Source organism: Colletes latitarsis, chromosome 3 (assembly GCF_051014445.1).
Source record: "Colletes latitarsis isolate SP2378_abdomen chromosome 3, iyColLati1, whole genome shotgun sequence".
In the NCBI taxonomy this organism is placed as follows: domain Eukaryota; kingdom Metazoa; phylum Arthropoda; class Insecta; order Hymenoptera; family Colletidae; genus Colletes; species Colletes latitarsis.
Window position 1 is genome coordinate 37,119,846 of NC_135136.1, and position 19,905 is coordinate 37,139,750.

General features: G+C 41.6%; 1 protein-coding gene across 7 annotated transcripts in view; it reads right to left on the reverse strand.

The window, feature by feature from the left end:
* The window catches only part of LOC143352155 (uncharacterized), a 340,958-nt gene that overhangs the window by 99,995 nt on the left and 221,058 nt on the right, over positions 1-19,905 (reverse strand). For all 7 annotated transcript variants that reach the window (XR_013081869.1, XM_076784458.1, XM_076784462.1 and 4 more), the window contains one exon: positions 11,162-11,275. The gene's annotated coding sequence lies outside the window, so the exon portion shown is untranslated. The remainder of the gene's footprint in view (positions 1-11,161; positions 11,276-19,905) is intronic.

Here is a 19,905-nt window from a genome sequence, read left to right on the forward strand (position 1 = left end):
AGTAAGTGATCGATCTAGCAAGTCATTCGTTATCCCCTGAGATCGCGTTAAAAATAAACAAAAATTTCACCACCCTACCAAAATTCTCGCGTCTGAGGGTGGAACACAGCTGAGAGATTGTTCAACAAGTGATAGGGTGACTCTAAACGATCATACCATTGTTAATAAATATCCAAACTGTCAAGATGGTATCTCGTACAACCTTGATGAAGCTCCAACGAGCAAAATTAAATAGAAAGTGCTTCGAAAGAGGCCCTGTATCTGTTCGACGCTGACATGGAGATTCACTTAGTTGCGATGACTTTCTCCGGCTGCTTGAAATGCCAAGCAAGACACCCATATAGGAGCGAGAAAAAGGAGAAACAGGAAGAGCAGAAACTGCCGCGATATATCCCATCGATTAGCACCTTTCAACCGACGGTCGTAGAAAACGAGAGAATAAATATTCCCAAGTCCCATGAAATTATACAAGATAAAACAAACTCTTGGATCGCTCGGTGGAATCAATAGAACCGGTTGATTAGGTGTAAAAGTTTTATAGGTCCGGAACTTTCGATAGTTTCCACGCGATTACTCGCTGGATTCGAACAGATTGAAATTGATTTTCAATAACAGGCCATGATACAGAGCTGGATATAGGTCAACGATGAATCGAACGCGAAATATTCTTGAATACGTAGCTTAGAGGGTGGCAGATAGATTCTAGAAATAATATTTTGTCACTATTTTTAAGAAAATTCAAGGCTGTAAATACCAAAGTACCACAATGCCGAGTCTACTAGTTTACGAGGTGTCGCGTATTACGACGATTAATCTAACAACGATGATCCCGAGCGTAACAATCTCGTAATTCGCGGCTGGAATCGCGAAAATCAGCGAAACGACGCGATATAGGCAGGAAGCAACGAAGAGAAAAACGGCATTAGCGTGACGTTAAATATAATACGACGCTCCCGTGGGCGTGGTCAAGCGATTATCAACTGGTTTTCTCCGGAGGAGGACGTGTTTCCTATCGTTCCGTAAAACTGCGCGACGCACACGAAGCTCGTCGTTACGAGCCAGAAAGCGTTCTTTCGCAAATGGTTATCAACGATGTTGGCCGTCGAGAAAGTCCCCTGCAACGAGTAGAACGGTCGTTGTTGCGAAATCAAACTGGAAGGCGATTGAATATTCATGCAGTGAGGAGTCTTTGCCTCCCCTCGCTCTTCCCCCGCGTCTACACCGTAGTCGTCGTTTCCCTTTCCAGCCGTATTCTCGACACCGGAGCCAGCTCGAATCCTGACGTTGGCACCTGATACGGTCTGCAACGCGTCTCGTGAAACGCGTTATCAAGGATCTCTCCCAGAATGGGACGCGTCCCGACGCCCAACCGCTCTCAAAGTGTCGATCGCTGACGATCGGGGATCCTACAGACGCTACGTTTACAAAGTATAACAAATCTCCGGACGAACCGAGTTTGCACATCGCGCGACAGTAATCGGATGGGTCCCCGATAACGAAGATGATCGATCGACTTTATTTACCGACGTATCGAGCGGGGACGATTAATCGACACCTCGATCGAATAAAAATTTGAGTACCAAATAATCAGAACATCGTTTCAAAGGTTTTATATTCGAAATAAAAATTTATAGAAACTAATAGTATTTCAGTGAACCCGTAAAAAACTATTCGAGCCAATTTGTCACCGGTTTCCGTTTCAAAGAGCGAGAAAAGTAGTGAATTCAGGGCGTCGCAGGGTCTTCAACTCCTCATCTAAGAGATTTTCGACTCGTAGGAATCGAAACTCGTTTAAGCAAGACACTCGCCCGTGGAAGTTCACGAGCGTAGAAAGAATCTTCCGCCCCGGAGCGGCGACTTATTGCCAGAGTTTCCGAGCAATTTCGCACACGCCACGTACATACGTACGTAGAGAACGGAAGACCGTTGTTCCTCGGATGCGAGAAGCGACGAAGAAGAGAGAACGGCGAGAGAAGGCCGGTGGAACCGAAACTTGGCGAGCTTTCAAGCCGGAATTCCGGGTGTTCGTACCCTGCTAGGGCTTAAACGACGGAACGAGTCCTCCTCTCTGACTGTATCCACCGAGAGACAACGAATCCCCGCGGGTGGCGAGCACCGACTTCCGAATTCGTGGCACGAAAACGATGGCGAGGGTGTCCCGCTACGGTCGGGAATTCTCGCACGAAGCTACGAGCGACCGTCGCGAGCGCGCTCGATTTAAAATGCACCCGATGGAGCCGGTAAATAATTTAATGGGACCCTCCGCGAGGTAGGTACGAGCGTTTCTGAGTTTCTAGATAAACGGATATTTACAGGGGATAATGATATTTCTTCTAATAAAACTCGAATACGAAACAGTTTTCATATGGTCTCAAACCCATCGCTAGTCAGGAGTAGTGATTCTTTAAGAGTTCCCCAAGTTTGAATAATTGATTAGACCCCATCGAAGAGCAAGCGTATTTTACAAAAGCTTCGAGGAGGAAAACAGTTGACAGTTAAACGGGTTGATGGTAGTCGAGGAGCGTAACGGCGTACGGGACGATACCGCGACGCGCGAAATTTATTCGGTGCATTCGTACCTCGCGTTACGTAAACCTCTCGGCGAACCGGATGCAGCAGTTTTCCTCCTGCCTGCGCGAATTTGCTTAAAGAGCACGCAAAATCTTCCGGAGTAGTTTTGCTCGAACGCTAACGCGTTTGCACCGCGATGCCCCGTCGCTATAATTACGAGGACGTTTTTATTATGCGCTGTCCGGTGAAAAACGGGCGTAACTTTTAGCAAGCAGTTACACCAACGTAATTCTTTGCTAAATCGTAAAACCTACAGTCTTTTTATTAGCTTCACAACCACGACCATCGTGAACTCAACAATTTTTCATACTCTGCTCGTTCGTTAATTTCTTTCTACACTTAACCGATGTAAACAAATAATTCAAACAATACTACCAATTCTTACGAAACGGAAATATTAATTTGTGGTATTAATGATTATAAAGAAGACCTCCATAATCATTAACCAGATCGTAGAGACTAAATGAGAACGTTTTTGAGTAAGTCTGACTCCAGGAAGGGTTCGATGAACTGTTTCAAAGTCTAATCTTGCACGGTGGTTGCTGTTTGGATGTGAAGCATCCAGCAACGCATTAGACGAAGCAAATGTTCGCGATCTCGAAAGGCGTGTAACACTTACGTCAAACAGGCCACCCGCGAGTCAAAAGTCTGCGAGAGACAAGAGGGTGAGAAAGGGCGGAGATGAAACGGTTGATGCTAGGCTCGTTCTCCGTGCTCCTCTGCCGGAAACTGGAGCCCCCTTTCTCGCACGTCTCGCCTTTTGTAATTCCGTCAAACGATTTCCCGCCAAAGTTTCCCGAAAAGTTTACGAAACATAGTTTTAAGAATTAAAGTTTTGTTCTGTGTAATCACTTTTTTTAAGCAAACATATATTTTTCTTTTTTTTAATTTTTCAATTATGCATGTTGTATATTATGTATTTTATAATCACTTTAAAAGAGTGATTATACAGGACAAAATACATAACAGAAAAATTAAAAAAAAAAATATATGTTTGTTTGGAGTATTTACTATCTATTTCTCAAAAAAGTTAGTGATCGAAAAAAGGTCTCTCAGTGCAGAGGGTTGAACGTTCAGTTACTGTATTACACAATTTTCGAGTACCAAAAGTGGTCACTTTCATAACAAGAATCCCGTAACTCGCCAATAAAGAAACATTCATCCTTGAAGGTTACCGTGGGTATGAAAAATTGTTGCAAGGGGATGTGAAAGCTTAGGGGTTGTTTGTGTGTAGCTAGTCGAAGGGTCACCAGCCAGTAAAGATCGCGCGAATCCAGCGAAACGGTGTCGTAAAAGGACACTCTCGAATCCCTCGACCCTGCGACCCGGGGATTCGCATCAGCACGTTTTCGCTTCTCCTCCCCCAGGCAAGATGGACGTGTAACCGGCGGATGACCGGCGTTGGACGTTTGATGGGTGGTTGTAAAGGTCCCGTGTTGTCGCGACTGGCTCCTTTTGAATGCTGTCGACGCGTACGGAGACGCCGTTTAAACCCGGTGTCCTCTTAATTCCCTCCGGTTGTACCGACTACTCGTCGCCCGCGCGAGACTGTTATGCGCTTTTCGAGACAGCAACGGGGTAAGTTCTTTCGCTTTCGCGGCAGTTTGCCGACGGCTTGGCGGCCTGGTGTGTTGATTCGACGCAACGAATGCTGCACACGGACCGCTAACGCAATTACGGCCACGTTCAAGCTTAATGAAAAGCGTCATCGGGCGCGGCCTTTATTGTCGTCGCTACGGGAAAGAACGAACGTTAGAACCGTCGAATTTCCTCGAGGAAATTTGATTTTTTTATTAGTTTGTCGAGCGACAGTTTCCTGGAACGAGAATGTAATTTTTGGTGCTCTCGTCTCTGAGAAGAAATCTTACATGACGTTTAAAAAAATTAAACCAACTCTTGTGGCGTACTGATTTTCGTGTCTTGTGTTTGCGTACGATCGCATGTAAATTCGATGGTTAGGGAGCAAAGGAATGAAGATAGTCTGTCTTTTATAAATACAAAGGGAATTGTGGCGCTTTTTTAAAGCTTCCTTTTACCCCCTTTCGTGCTTCGTCGACTCCTCTTTGCGACGTCTTCCGCGTAAAAGTATTATGTACCATTCGACTTTGAAGCAGCAAACATTTTCTTTCTCGCTAACATGCTTGTAGACACGGTTGTTTGCATTGTCCGGAGAGGAAACAGCAAACGTATCGCGTTCGATCGACGCTCGCGCCGACTCTGGAACGTTAGACAAAGATCCCTCGATTGGATGGGTTTCCTTTCATCGATCCTGCCCGAATTTGTGCAAACGTAGCATAACATTTAACTAGTCTTCTGCTTTTAAATATCGATACTATTACGTATTAAAAATTTAAATACACGCGTGAGATATTCGTCTAAAAAGATTGCCTCTTAAAACCATGTTTACCTAATTCGTGTTAAAATTATCTTTATAACCTCCTTTCGACTATCACGTTCTACTACTGTGTACACTAATGGGACTTCCCCTGTTTATTGAATAAATAAATAAATTAATAACGCGACGAGGAGCGTTTTGGAGGGTACTTTGAGGCGGGTCACGAGTGGCCCGCGGCCGATTCGCGTATCCGTATCAACACAGCGACCCCCCGAGCACGTCGAACAGGTTATTTCCGATAGAAGCGAAAATAAAAAGGTAGAGCGAGGGTGGCGAGGAAGATCGAACGGTTATTCGCTCGATAGGAGGCACTTTCGGTCGGTCTCCGTGACGGCCGCGCTTTAAGGGCGATGAAACGGGAATAAATTTATTCCCTCGAGCTGACGACCCGCCGCGTCGACTACCGCGAGAAAAATGGCACCGCGAGCGTTCCTACCCCCTTCCATTCGCGTACGATACTTTATCCCTCGTTGTCGAGGCACGACGGAGGTCTCGACCGAAATTCCTCGATGCACGAAACGTATTTGGATGCGTGAAAACTTTATCGAAGGTGCAGCTTCGAGGCACGAACGTTTCCTAAGATCGACTGAACTGTTAACCCTTCAATGTCACAAGTTCTCGATACCAAGTTTTACCACAAGGCTACTTTTACATTAGCGAATTTTAGGCATTTGCAAAGCAAATCTGTTCTTTATACTCATTCCTCTTACGAACAAATTTAAAGAAAAGTAAATAGTGCAGATTCGAAAAATTATTCGGTATTAAATCGTACGTCACGGGGTTAAGCGAGAGAATCGGAGGCCCTAATTTTGACGATGAGTCTATTTGATGCTCCTAACTGCAATTGAACGAACATTAAGTGAATACTCTGCAAAGATCACTATTTTCTGGAGAAACAATCTAAAAGATTTTTAAGCTCCAGAGGCGCCTTTAGGCGTACACGGAACTTGTCAGTTTCAGATAGTTAATAATTTAGAATTCGCTACCGAAAGCGTGGATTTCGAGCTCGACGTCGCGTTTATACGTCACTGGCTGCGTTTACTCTCAAACGTTGCACCCTTTTTAAACCCTGCTCGCCGGGAGAACGCGCTTTTCTGAACGCGCGCTCTCCGCTGCTCTTTTCTCCCGGTTCTCGTCGTTGCCTTATACACGAGGCATTCGCGTAATCCCAGTCTTTCTCTATTATTCAATTTTCTCCGACCACTCGGCCCTCCCCCCTCTCACTTGTAGTTTACATTTTCCTCTCGCCTCGCTCGCTCCACTCGGTTACCGCATATTTACGTTTCAAATAATCCTTTATGCGTTTACGGTCTTCGCCGTTCCCTTCCCAGACGGGAATAAAGACTTTATTCTATTCCGCTTCATTTTATTCCGCTTACTCCTGCATGCACAACGACGATTCGCGTACCGCGAACGGAACTTAGGCTACCAGCACAGTAAATGACGATTCTTGCGTTTTCTGGATCCGAAGAACGCATATTGAAGACGTTTTTAGTGAATGGGATATAAATGAAATGGTCAGAACGATTGGAAACGCTTTGATCGAGACTTTCCATCGCGTAAACTCACGATGAAAAATAAAAAACAGACGGATTTCTGTTACAACACCGCACTCACTTTTATACTGTAGATGTTTTGAAGTATTTTAGTTTGAAACAGTTCATTTTATCTCCTGTCGCGACAGCCATCGAATCGACATTCTTTTGTTACAAGAATGGACGTGCCTGGACTGACAGAGGCAAAGTCCAACCTTTGTTGGTCATCTCAAATACATTTTCATCGACAGTCGATACTTTTTTTTCTTTTTTTAAAACAACGGACGAGGGGAACGTCGAGCGAAGGGTTGAGAGATATCGGGGATTGGCCCTCAATAATTCTGGCCGGTCGAAATTAGGTTGATGCTTTCTCGAATGTAGTTCAAACCCTTCCAAACGTTTCCAAAGCATCGTTACACGATATGCAATATCCATGACCTATGAAATAACATCTGCCTTCCAAACATTCACGAAATACATTGACCTCTCGAATTAAAGAAATATAAACAGCGATGAGAGTGACTCGTTACGAGTATCATTAATCCAGATGGACAATAAATCACGAAATAATCTCGTTGACAATGGAAACAACAGCCTGGGAACAATCACAGCGACAATTTTCCTATCAAAAAACGATTTTTAATCAATTTGCAGATTTGAATATTCCGCCGAACAAATTCGTTTCGATTGAAAATCAATTCCAGAAGAACGAGAAATCCCGATCGAGTGTGAGAGCAGCTTAACGCGAACACGGTACGCGGAGATCCAGGTAGATTATCGGGCAAACCGGTTACAAAAGGCGTGCAGCCGAACGGCGGCCCCCGATCGGAATTGCTAATTAGGCGCGTGTAAAATTACTGTAAATCGACGAGCCGACAATTATCGTAAACAGCCTATCCCGCGCTGGGAATATTTCACCCACGGTTAGGGGTGTTTCGTTCGCGTTTATCTTCGACGACCGCGGAAAGAAATACGAACGACGCCGCTCGAAAACGATTTTCCACTTTGCGAATTAACATTCTAGCGAACAAGTCCGCGCGTTAGACTTCGGGTTAGCAACCATGGCGATGGCGAACAACAAGATGGGAAAAGGAAGTCCCTCGCCGGGGAAGATTAACTCCTCGCCCGCGATGAACGATGCACGCACGCTTCGAAACGTTGGAATAACCTTCCATTAACGAATGACGTTCCATTATTGCAACGATTCACCAGTCGTGTTATGTTTCAGGGAAAGTTAGTTAAATAAGTATAATTTTGAAATATTGCTGACGAAATTAGAGGTTTTGTATTCTGACTTGTGGACACTATTAAAAGGAATCTGAAGCAACTTGGAAAAATGTTACAACTTTAAACTACACAATTTAAAATTAATCTATTTATTTTCGTGCCCTCGATAAAATTCATGAGTCCCGTTCAAATTTATTTCCTTTTCAATTTGAGAATTAATTTAGTTCCACAGTGAGGAGATGAATAACAGTCAAAGTGTAAACAGAGATATGCTAAAATTCTTTAGGACGTTCAAAGCCAACGGAGACATAAAAAATGCAAAATGACGGATTTGTTATTGCTCAGCGTGCATCGACGGAACGCGCAAAACATCGGAGGCGACGCGTTTCCGCGTGTGTTCGATTTCTTTTTCCCCACCTCTCCCCGGATGGCGCGTAATTACGGAAACGTGACTCGAGCGACAGGCTCGCGGAGAGAAGGTCGCCATGAAATATTCGAGGCACTCGGAACGTGGGATTCATGAATATCGCACGCGGCGTATGAATTAGTCCGGGACGAAGGTGGAAGTTTAATCGGAACGGGACGCGCGTCCTTGGTATCGGCTGCGGGAGAAACGCAGGCGCAATATTCCGCGCGGCTCCGCTTCGAATTACACCGACGGCCCGTTTCGGTACTCCGGGGGCCACAAATCGTTCCGAGGATCTAGATCTCGCTCAGTCCTTGCTCCACTTCCAACGGCTCGCGCGTACACGCACGTTTCAATTACCACAATTTTCCCGCCCCGATCCTCCCCCCGTTCGCCACCTTCGCGTCGCTGCGCCCTCGCTTCGAAATCACACTCGCTAAATTTCGTACGAACCTACAGAAATAATTGGAATCCTTCAAATATTTCGAGGAAATGTCTTCTCCATTTTTACATGGTTTGTTATACGAAATTATTAACAAGTTCAGACATCTTGTAAAATGAGGAATCTGTTTTTGACTTTGAATATTTTAATGTGGAACATATAGCCACACTCGATAAATTTAATACAGACTTACAGAAATAATTGGAATCCTTCAAATATTTCGAGGAAATGTCTTCTCCATTTTTACATGGTTTGTTATACGAAATTATTAACAAGTTCAGACATCTTGTAAAATGAGGAATCTGTTTTTGACTTTGAATATTTTAATGTGGAACATATAGCCACACTCGATAAATTTAATACAGACTTACAGAAATAATTGGAATCCTTCAAATATTTCGAGGAAATGTCTTCTCCATTTTTACATGGTTTGTTATACGAAATTATTAACAAGTTCAGACATCTTGTAAAATGAGGAATCTGTTTTTGACTTTGAATATTTTAATGTGGAACATATAGCCACACTCGATAAATTTAATACAGACTTACAGAAATAATTGGAATCCTTCAAATATTTCGAGGAAAAGTCTTCTCGATATTTATATGATATGCTACCACTACGAAATTATTAATAATTTCAGTCATCTTGTAAAATGAAGAATCTGTGACTTTGGATATTTTTGTCTACATAGCTAATGTGGAACATATATCTGTAAATATGCGCAACAAGAAAGTAACATGGTTTCAATAGTTTGCGCCCTGCAATCAATGTTTGTCGAAACGAGCAACCGTCCTGTGAGGTTTAAGTGTGGAACGTGAAACGAATTCATGGAACAAACAGTATTGTTGTATTTAGTAATATTAGTATTTATTACTGTTTGAGTAGTGCCGCGTCATGTACGAATAAATAGAGATCGCCAGCTGATGTCATTTTGGCAGCCACAATGTTTGTCAATGAAATGGAAATGGTTCAGAGATTGTAACTTACTGAACATTCTCAAATTGTTTCGATATACATCATAAATGCGACTCGCAAGTTTTGTAACTTGGAAACTCAAAAAACGATGAAACTTTCTATGTGCAAGTAGAGTAGGTCATCCATAACGCAGACCTATTTTTCGTTTCGTGGTGTATTTCGCTTTCGGGGGATGAGATTAACCCTCTCCTGATATAAAAACGTTTTACGAAGAACGTTTATTGGTCATTACGTGTAATGTTCGTTTTCACTCGTGTCTCCATCGTTCGATAACGAACCCAAGAGCCGTATAAGTGGACGAGCACAAGTAGTCGTTGCGCAGTCGATGGTAATTTAGTTTATTCGAAGTTTCTACCCTGATTTCTGTCACGAAGTTCCCCTTTGATCCGATTCCGGGCTATGCATAAATTTTCTGCTTTCGAGGCACTCTTTTACGTGGATCCGGGAGATTTCGACTCGTTGGTCTCTTTACGAACGAAACCGGGACGCGTAAAGCGGATATTACGAAGTGCAAGTGCATTAAGTTATACGGCTAAGTCTCACGCTAATTTTCGCGGTTTATGTTTTTACTCTGTCGCTTTCGGTGAAAGGTTTTTCGTCGCGCACCTTCCCAGCGAACGTTCGAACACAAAGGTTTCAACGTTCTCGATTGTGACATTCTTGACCGTACTTTGACATTTTAAAACTAAGGCGAATAAAAGCAATTCTTCATTTTTATATTTAAAATAAATTTGTGTAACCTGAACATTACTAACCACGAGAAAAATTAATTATTTTCCCTTTTTAAAAATACTGAAATTTCTCTTTCTACCACTGACATTTGACTGTAATTGCTTAACAAGTAGATTAAAGTAGAATGTATAAATTTAAGTATTCTATTTTTTAATTATTATTCCGACGACATAAGCCTAGCTGTTTATATCACACACTCACACTGTTCCGTATCATTATTCGTGACACGCGCAGACTACGGTCACGCTTCTACGACCTAAATCCGTTTCTTCGTCGCTAGATTCATCAGCAACGTCCGTGCTTAATGAAACTTTCGAACGACATCGCCAAGGATCGTAAAATAAACGTTTCGTCGCGATTTCGCCCTCTTCCTCTCGTTTTTCCCCACGCTATTCACGAAGTGCCGCGTTTCCGCCGATACTATCGCCTTTCAACGCGAAGAATACGCGCGCGAAAAAAGCAATCGTCCCTGGACACCGACTGCGAATTATAAATATACTGGGTGAGCCACTTAAGCACGCAAAACTCAATATTTTGGAAGATTGTTCCTCTTTTAATATCGCATCACCTAAACAATCATATTTTAGAAACTCATTCGTTTGAAGAATTAAAAATTACAATGCAAATTCAAAACTATTCTTTTGTAAGCAGTTATTCCGTTAAGAAAATTGACGATGGTTGATATTTCGATAAAACAGTTGTTTCGAAATATCATTTTGCAGAGGAAATATTTTACGAGTTATTTGAGGTCGCCGCGTTAAGAGACCCGCCCGGTATAATGATGTTTGCCGTAAAGCTGACAGCGTAAAATGACACACGAAACGCACGGCCAATGGCACAAAAATGCAAACATAAAAGAAGAGGTGTATTCTCGTACCTGGTGTGGCTGCAGGGTGTCAGGGATGGGCCGTGGTGCTATTAGCCAGCGGTGCTTACGGGGCGCATAAGCGCAACCTCCACCTCCGAACTACTCCGGCTTTGTCTCTGCATCCTGAAAAACCGAGAAACAAGGGAAATGAGTTTTATACCGTCGAGAGTCGCGCAGTAAAGTCTGCGTCGTTTACGTAAACGCGACGAACGCTGGACCATAATTTACTCGTGGCTCCACATTGAAAAATAATTGACTGATTTTTGCGAACGCTACACATTGGAAACGATCATTAAAAATACAGAACTTATAATTAAACGCGTCAAAAAGCGGGGAATATCAATTTTAACGAATCCTCAATTTAATCGCTATTTCACAATATTTGTCCGAGTTTTATCTCGAATATTTTTGTGTACCCCTTGGTTGCCCCAACAATTAAAGGATTATTATCTTTGATGTAAAATCTATTTGCTAAAACGTTATGGGAAGTCTTGCCCTATATTTTAAATATTTTCCTTAAAAGGTATTATCGTGCTCCGGGTTACACAACGTCTTTTCGAGACACTCTGTGCCAAGTGGAAGCGTTCTTTCAGGGTTAATCGAAGCAATGCCCCATTGAGGTTACAGAATCTTAGTGTACCGAGAGCTTGAGCTACTTTGCTTTGTCTGGGACCTCTGTTGACTTAACCCTTTTCGTGCCATTTAGGTCGTGGGGAAATGGAACACCCATATTGCGTCTTACGAAATTTGCTTCGCGAAGTCTTCGAATAATGTCCTTCCTTTCTTTTCAGAAATATTAAGAATCTTTTCTCTAAGCAATTTTACTAGCAGAGAACTTCTGTAAAAATTTTGCTTAATTTCATTTATAAAAGAAGTATCCTATAAAATTCTATTCGTTGAAAAACTTTTTCTATCACACGTATGTAAATAAAATTCGACTAAATAACAAGTGTTTGTAGAAACTGGTAAAAATGTGGAATAAAGTCTGACTAAAACCTACATCCTACTTCCAGTATTTTCTTTATACTGTAATAAGAAGGAGAAATAAAAAAAGAATTAAAAATTACAATCTAGAAGAGACAGTTTCAAACTCGGATCTAAATAAACATGTAAATTATCGATCCACCCACGCAGCTGTTTCCCCAACCGATACTGCACACAGTACAAGGGTTCAGAGTTCCAAAGTCGACCTTCTGTAGATCGAAACTACGATACTCTCATTATCATAAACATTATGTATGTATTCCGTTCTGAATTCGACAATGACTCAGAAAACCGGTTATCCGTCGAATTCATGCAGTTCGTCCTATAATAAATTCGAACCAATACCAGCGATCGGCTAACCTACAACTAGTGGGTCAAATGGTGACCTCGACGCCATAACGAGTGACCTATCATACGTTTATTGGTACTTTCCTATGACGAAAGACCATTATAAGAAACACTGAACGGAAATGATAACCTGTTGAAACTCTATATTTCAGATACTAGCTCTTTGCACTCCTGAGACCAGCAATATTGCGCAGGAACTGAGAGGCGTTCCACACCTACGGCTTGCGTTATTGCCTACTGAATTATGTTAATCTATATACGATTAGGTTTGGTTAATAAACATTTAAAGATCGAAAGGAAGTCGTAAAATCTAACAATTTGTCGCGATTATTTCGTTGTCATTGTCCAACTCAGAAATCTACCAAAAAACTGTTTCCACTAGCCATATTTTCATTATATTTTCAGAATTAATAACCAAACATATCGCACGTTATACGGTACGAAAATATGGTAAAGAATATTAGTGTCAAATTTCATAAAAATCGGATTAAAGATATATGAGTAATTTAGAACGCCACCACAAAAAATATGGTTCCGAATGGCGTATTTATTTCAATATTGTATTTTAGGTGTCATATTTTTGTTATTAATACCAGAATTTTTTCAATGAAACCTGTTTTATATTACTGTTAAGGTTTCAAACTATTTCGTGCCAAATAAATTTCGATTTTATCGAGTTTCCATTTTTTCCCCCCGAGTTATCTACAAAACAAAATTTAAAACTGCATATTTCCTCAAATCTACATACTCTGCCAAACAAACACGATTTTTCCCATGCACCTGCATCGAAAACTCCGGTCTTGGTGAATTTTTACATTTCAAATTGCATATGCATATATCGTAACCTGCCCATTCCCGTTACATTCAATCCGCTCGTAAAAGGGTTAACGATTTTATGCAATTTGTAAATGAGATAGTATCGAACGGTCGACGGAAAAATTACCCGATATCGAGACGATTTCGATTTCGAATGGGTCGAGCACGCTTCGGGAAATTAACAATTCTCCGCGGGCACGCGAATCCGCGTGGCTTTGAAATTCAGCGAACGGAGCTTTTCGTATTACAATATCGCTTTCGGATACACGGTGAAAGTTTGATATTAAAAAAAATAAAAGGAATATATAAAATGAACGCAGTTGGGCGAGGATTGATGGACGAAAGCGTGGCTCGGCGCAGCTGCACCCGCGGGATTCACGTCGCATCGATATTCGAGCAACGTGTACGATTGAACGTCGATGTGCGCTTTACTCTCGTCCGGCACCGGTTACGTGGAGGAAGTACGACTAATACACAGTTATTGCCGTCACTGTCACCGACTACGATGGCGCAAAAGGCGAGGCAATGTTTTTTTTTTTTTAACCGTTCCACAATACGTTCCTCCATCGACGAAAGATTTCTATGGAATAAAATTGCACTTTGTTCTTCCTCTCAAAATTAAGGAAGGTATTAAAAATACGATACTAAGTGGACAATATTAAAAATATCTTTCAGTTTCTATCTCGCCTTTTATCAAAAGTAGCTATGGAATAAAACTGTGCACTTTGTTCTTCTCAAAATTAAGAAAGGACGATATTAAAAATATCTTTTAATTGTTATCCACGTGTATTTTTAATAAATTGGAAGAAGAAGAAAGAAAGCTTTGAACTAAAGCTTAGAAATGAAATTGTGTTGTTTTGCACAGAACTCTAAAAATCAAAGAACGAGGAAGAATAGTAGCAATTTTATTTGCTTTTATTTTTTAGCTTATTTCTGTAGATCGGAGGAAGACCTATGTTTGCACGAGTGCGTAGGAAACAGCGGACGTTTACGAAATACAATAATTACGGAGTATCGTCCGACGTCGTGTATTTAACGTAATGTTAAACAAATGCGCGTGAATTCAGCATTAATTGTTTTGCAAATTAATTCATACTCTCCGGGGCGCGGAACAAATCAAAATGCACCGTGCCGCGAGGGGATTGGTTCGGTCAATAATATACAAATTATCACCGGCGGTTAAACATTTACATTATCCGATTCTGGTAGTTTTTACGCCGGCCGAGGGAAGAATACCATTAATTATGAATAATGTTTAATCGAACATGGACCAGAGTTTATTCACAGTGCAACGAAAATAATTGACTTTAGTAAAAACCACGCGCAGGAAAATATTCAATAAACAGCTAAATAAGACAAATTGGCTATGATTGACGTACGATTACCAATTAATTGTTCAAACGTATACTATTTAATTCTGTGTAAATTTGTTCGTACAATGGTCACGATAAGGAGTAGATTTGTTTCACAAATATGTACATTGTGAATGTAAAAATTTGTTGATTTCGATACATAAGACTTGACGACGAGTCAGACTAGATACTCTATGCCTGATATGATACCTGATTCGAATACGATTATTGAACAAATTAAATAAATTCGAAGACCTCGAGAATCCAGAGTTCTGAATAAAATTGTCGAATCTATCCCCAGTTGGTGGTTCTTATCGAAATCGTTCGATTATATGTTTGTCGAGCTATAAATTAATTCTGACCCATTGTGCAACGTGTACAGTACGCGTGTATGGTTTCTGCGCTCGCGCGTCCACGCGTAATGGGTTGCGGAAGGAGAAAGGGCGAGCAGCTCGCCGCTCGAGCAAAAGTTTATATTGGATTTCATATTTAATGCAACACACACCGCGGCCGCTGCGAAGCCTGCCCCGCCGGATAAATTATTTATGTCGGGACGCTTTGTCTCTGTCTCGCAGACCCGGGTCTTCGGGAACGGGCCAGAGGGAGAGAGGAAAAAAAATAGAGAGAGATAACCACGGATGATCGTTGAAAGGTTCCGATAAGCCCTGAACCGAACGAAAAACGTCGATCCTTTGGGGGGATGGGGGGAGGACATATACGATGAAATCTTGCTGACTTGATACGACTTCCCCGTCGAAAGGAATGACGTTAAATGGCACGGACCTAACCCTGGGCCTCTTAACAGCTACACGATATACCATCGAATATTCCATTTTCGGTAAATTGTTTTACTTGCAGCAAGTTCCTGTAAGATCGAAAATTTCGAAGGGAATAGGAAAATTGCAACGGTTATTTGGAAGTTATTGTGTCACGAGATATAAGGGTGAGTAAGATTCTTATTTAAATAAATATTACCTGATAATAATTGAAACTTATTTAGTAAATAAAATTACGTCTCACGTTGAACGAATAAAAGTATCGTTCACCTGCTCGTTCATGCTATTGTGTAAATATATTCAGTTGCTATATGGTACTATGCGTGTGTATCAGCAGTATATCAAACTCTTTGCGAAATTAATTTTACTCGAGGTACTGGGATAGAAATCACTACTAAGAACACTACTTGGCTACTGTAAAATGTTAGATCGGGGCTTTACGACGAAAAGGGAATCTATTTTACCAAGAAAAGACGATTTGTTTTCTCCTAGAATGTAAACGTTTAGCGGTGATTTAACGATCGTAGGGACAAAACTGTCGTCATTTGTAGGATAGCGTCACGCGTCACCTATGGGAATAACGCATGGCCAAGCCTGGCGACCGTTCGTCTGACGTAGTAGAAGCGGCGTCCCGACGCAGATGCTCGCTGACGCTGAATATACGAGCCACGGATGACGCAAAGCGTTCCACGGTGTTCGGAAGTTTCCGGGATGTTAACTCTTCGTAGACGAGGGGGATCCCCGATACCGCCCCGAACGGGAAAGTTTTAAGGGTCCATAATATGCAAGAGTATAGATTCATAGCTGACAAGGGTCGTAAAAATCGCGAGAGCGTTAGTAAACGCTTTACCAGTTTCCTTGAGAAGGACGCCATAAATTATTCGAAGGTTACGCGATGACGGAGATACCTCCGTCCTCCAGGAGCTAATCGTTTCGACGCTCTCCGCGAATCCTTGGAAAGGATAAGACTTCGCATCGACGCTCGTAAACGCGAACGTCGAAACGTTAAATTATTATAACTCCGTAGAAGTCCAATAATCTTTCTCGAGACATTGCAAAAAATTCTTCTTTCGCGTTCCCGGGTTTTCTCGGGGATTCTTTTACGTCAGGAAGGGGAGGATGATTTCTCAAAGTCGAATTAAAAGTTTAACAAATTTCGTTCCCGGAGATCTTTAATCTTCGCCAATTTTTTCTCGGTTCTTAGAAAGTATAATTCTTCAGCGTCTCTGGAAGGGATTGCAAAAATGTGTGCCGATAATTGGGTCCTCTACCCTTGTTCGTTGGTCCCGGGTGTAACGACGAAAAAGGGAGAGCACGGATCTGGAGAAAATTTACGGGACATTAAACGCGTTTACGACTTCATCGAGGAGTTGATCGATGTCTTCTTGCTCGGGTAATGATAAAGGTTTGATATCCTTCGTAAGTAGTTGAATTCGACCGACGGTGCATCGTTAATGGTTCCGTGAGCGCCGCCCTTCGAGTAACGAGTAGCTACGGAGTCGAAATCCCGACATTAACCGGCCATTCCGTGCTTTTCATCGCGTTCTAAACGCCTGCTTAGCCACGGAGTCGTTATTCATTAGATATGCTAACATCTTCCAAGAGTTCTTGGAAACGTCGGACACGACGAGGCCAATTTTACCGTTTCGTGACGAGACCATTCGATCGCCGTCCCATCGTCTCTGTCGTCTCTGCCTCGAACTTGCAATCGCCCACCCAACGCAGTTATTGAAAATCAATTACTTCGCGAAATTGGTACTGGAAATAGTAAAGTCAAATAATCGTGGCACGAACGAGCACGCGTGAGTTTGCACTGCATCGAAAATATCAAATATAAGTTTATTCAAACGATTAAATCTTTGTTTGTTCTTTTCAATGTTTCTTTATTGGGAATACTGACCTTCTGTGAGGATTTTATAAACTTAGATTTTAAATTTAGCCTTAAAATATTAAGGTATAAGTATTGATAAATTGTGCCTCCTCTAAAATGGAGATTGCCAATCCCTGCTGCTGACATATAGCCTCATACCATGGCCGAGTTACCTCCATATTTAACTGTGAGATAGAGATTTTTTTCGATCATTTTCTCTCCTGGTTCTCTCACATGTCATTTTCTTACCACGAAAAGTAAATATTTCAAATCCACGTAAACTTGGAATATCCAAGCTTGAGCTTCCGTTAAATAGCATGATCAACGCATTAAAATACTCTCACAAATCTAATCTTAAGTCATCAGGATCATTTCTTAAAATTAAATATGGAACTAACAACTTTTTAACGAAGTCCCAATCAACAAATTGGTATTCTTGATTTTCGTCTTATTTTGGCCTCTAAAATCTCCCACTAAAATTTTATATGCCGGATAATTGGACTATATCTACATATGAAGTGATAAAAACGAGAAATACAATCATAGATCTCTGGCCATAAATTGTATTTTCAGTAACGAATTTTTTTCTCGAAAGTGAGTAGGATTTGGGGGGTATGTCTATTGACCAAAAATGATTGTAATTGACCCCTGCAACTGAAAATAATTTTTTTAGAACGATTTGAAATTTTTTAATTTCGTCGAAAAATTTGTCCACCTTCTATTATAGTTATTCGAATATCAGGTGTCGTATAATTGGATGTTTAAGTTTAGATGGTGGACGGTATACTTTGCCCCATTAAATTTCGCGTTTCCATGCCCGACAGCCAGTCCCGATGATCGACTTGCGCAAACACGTGAATCGAATGTCGGCCATTAAATCTCGTTCACGGTTACGCAAACGGAATAATCCTTTTTTTCTTGCTTTCCTTTTCCTCGAGGCGAACAATGGGAACTGTTTTCACGCGCGTTAAGTGAAATTGCTTATAATTCATTGATAATCACCACCTTGTTAATTTTTTATGAATCGCCGGGGATACGATTGCAATCGCGGTTTACTTTCCGCCGGTGGAAGAGCGTATTTTTATCTCGTTGCTTCACGCGTTCTAAACTGGTTTCTGGAAAATATGCTACCGAACGTAACACACGTCCGATTCGATGAAACTTTCGCGGTTGAAAGTTCTACGTTCAAGCACGATCTACAGAGGAACATTGACACAACATTCTGAAGCTCGAAGGTCCGCTATTTTATATTTAGCTTGAATTATTATTAAAATACAGGCCCTTCCTATTCTACTTGCAGTATACATATATATCAATTAAAAGTTTCCAGCAAGCAGCTTATCGAAAATTCTGAAATTAATATGGCAAGTCTTCAAAGCGACTCGTCGACGTCAAAGTGGAAACATCGACTCGTTAAAATATTTTCTCCACGAAATTCTATCTACTCAACATATTTTTACGGAACACGTACTAATCGAACGAATCTTTACCGCATTCGGTAATATTAATTTAAAAGTTTCACTTTCCTTTGCATTTTTATTCGCGTTATACAACTTCTTGTAATAATAAAAAGTTATTATGCAATTCGATATATATGTATACCAGCCGTGATGTACTAGTGGATATCTATCATCGTTCTGATATCTTCGCGAAACAACACTCGACACCTTCTGATCCAACGATCAGACTCTCCTCCATCGAGTTACAAGTTTTCAAAGGAGATTTATAGTTTAGCTGTAAATAACAGTAAATCTTCATTTCCAATTCCGGGGAACAGTCCCGTACGCTGGCGAACGTTCCCCCCTCCCTCTCGACCGTCCGGACGAACTTTCTACGATTTATCTTCGTCCGTGAAACTTTTGTCGTGCGGCTGAAAATATATTTCAATCCGCGTCCAACGTAAACGATTCTCGCGAATCGGTTTTTAGCGGGCCGGCCAGCGTGCATGGAACAGAGGAAACTCGGTTTCGCGTGAAACTTCGATCCGTGATTCTAAATTTCGCCCCGTTTAGCGGGAATCCGCTCGGCGTCCCGTCTCGCGGAAACGAGCGACGCGTGTTTGCTCGCGGGGCGTGACGCAGCGCTATGACGCGCGATCGTCCGACCGTGTCGATGTTTGCCGTAAATGACAGAGATGCTGCGTGTTGTTTTCGGAAACGAGCCGCCACAGGGACAGCCAACAGTTTGTCGCTTCGATATACACCAGAGAAATCGATGTTACTTGCGTACGAATCCAATCTTTTTATATAACGCGAATACGCGCCTGCAATTTGCTTTCCAAACGGAACACGACTGAACAGAACGTCCCAAATATCCACAGGATACTTTTACATTCGTTGTTTCAAACGACGATGAAGTTTATTAACGACATCATTGTTTTACTATTTAGATATTGCGAACAGTTTCATTATCTACGATGCTTATTTTCACAGAAGGATAAAGACGAATCTGTTTGAGATAATTTTATTTCAAACCTTAGATCTCGAAACAGGGAATGAAAAGGTCTCGTTAATAATTGTATTACCGAAATCGAAAGTGCAAACGACTGTGTCACTGCCGAAATTGGTTGCATCATTTGCAGAATTTTTTTGTTTTTTTTTTTTTGCG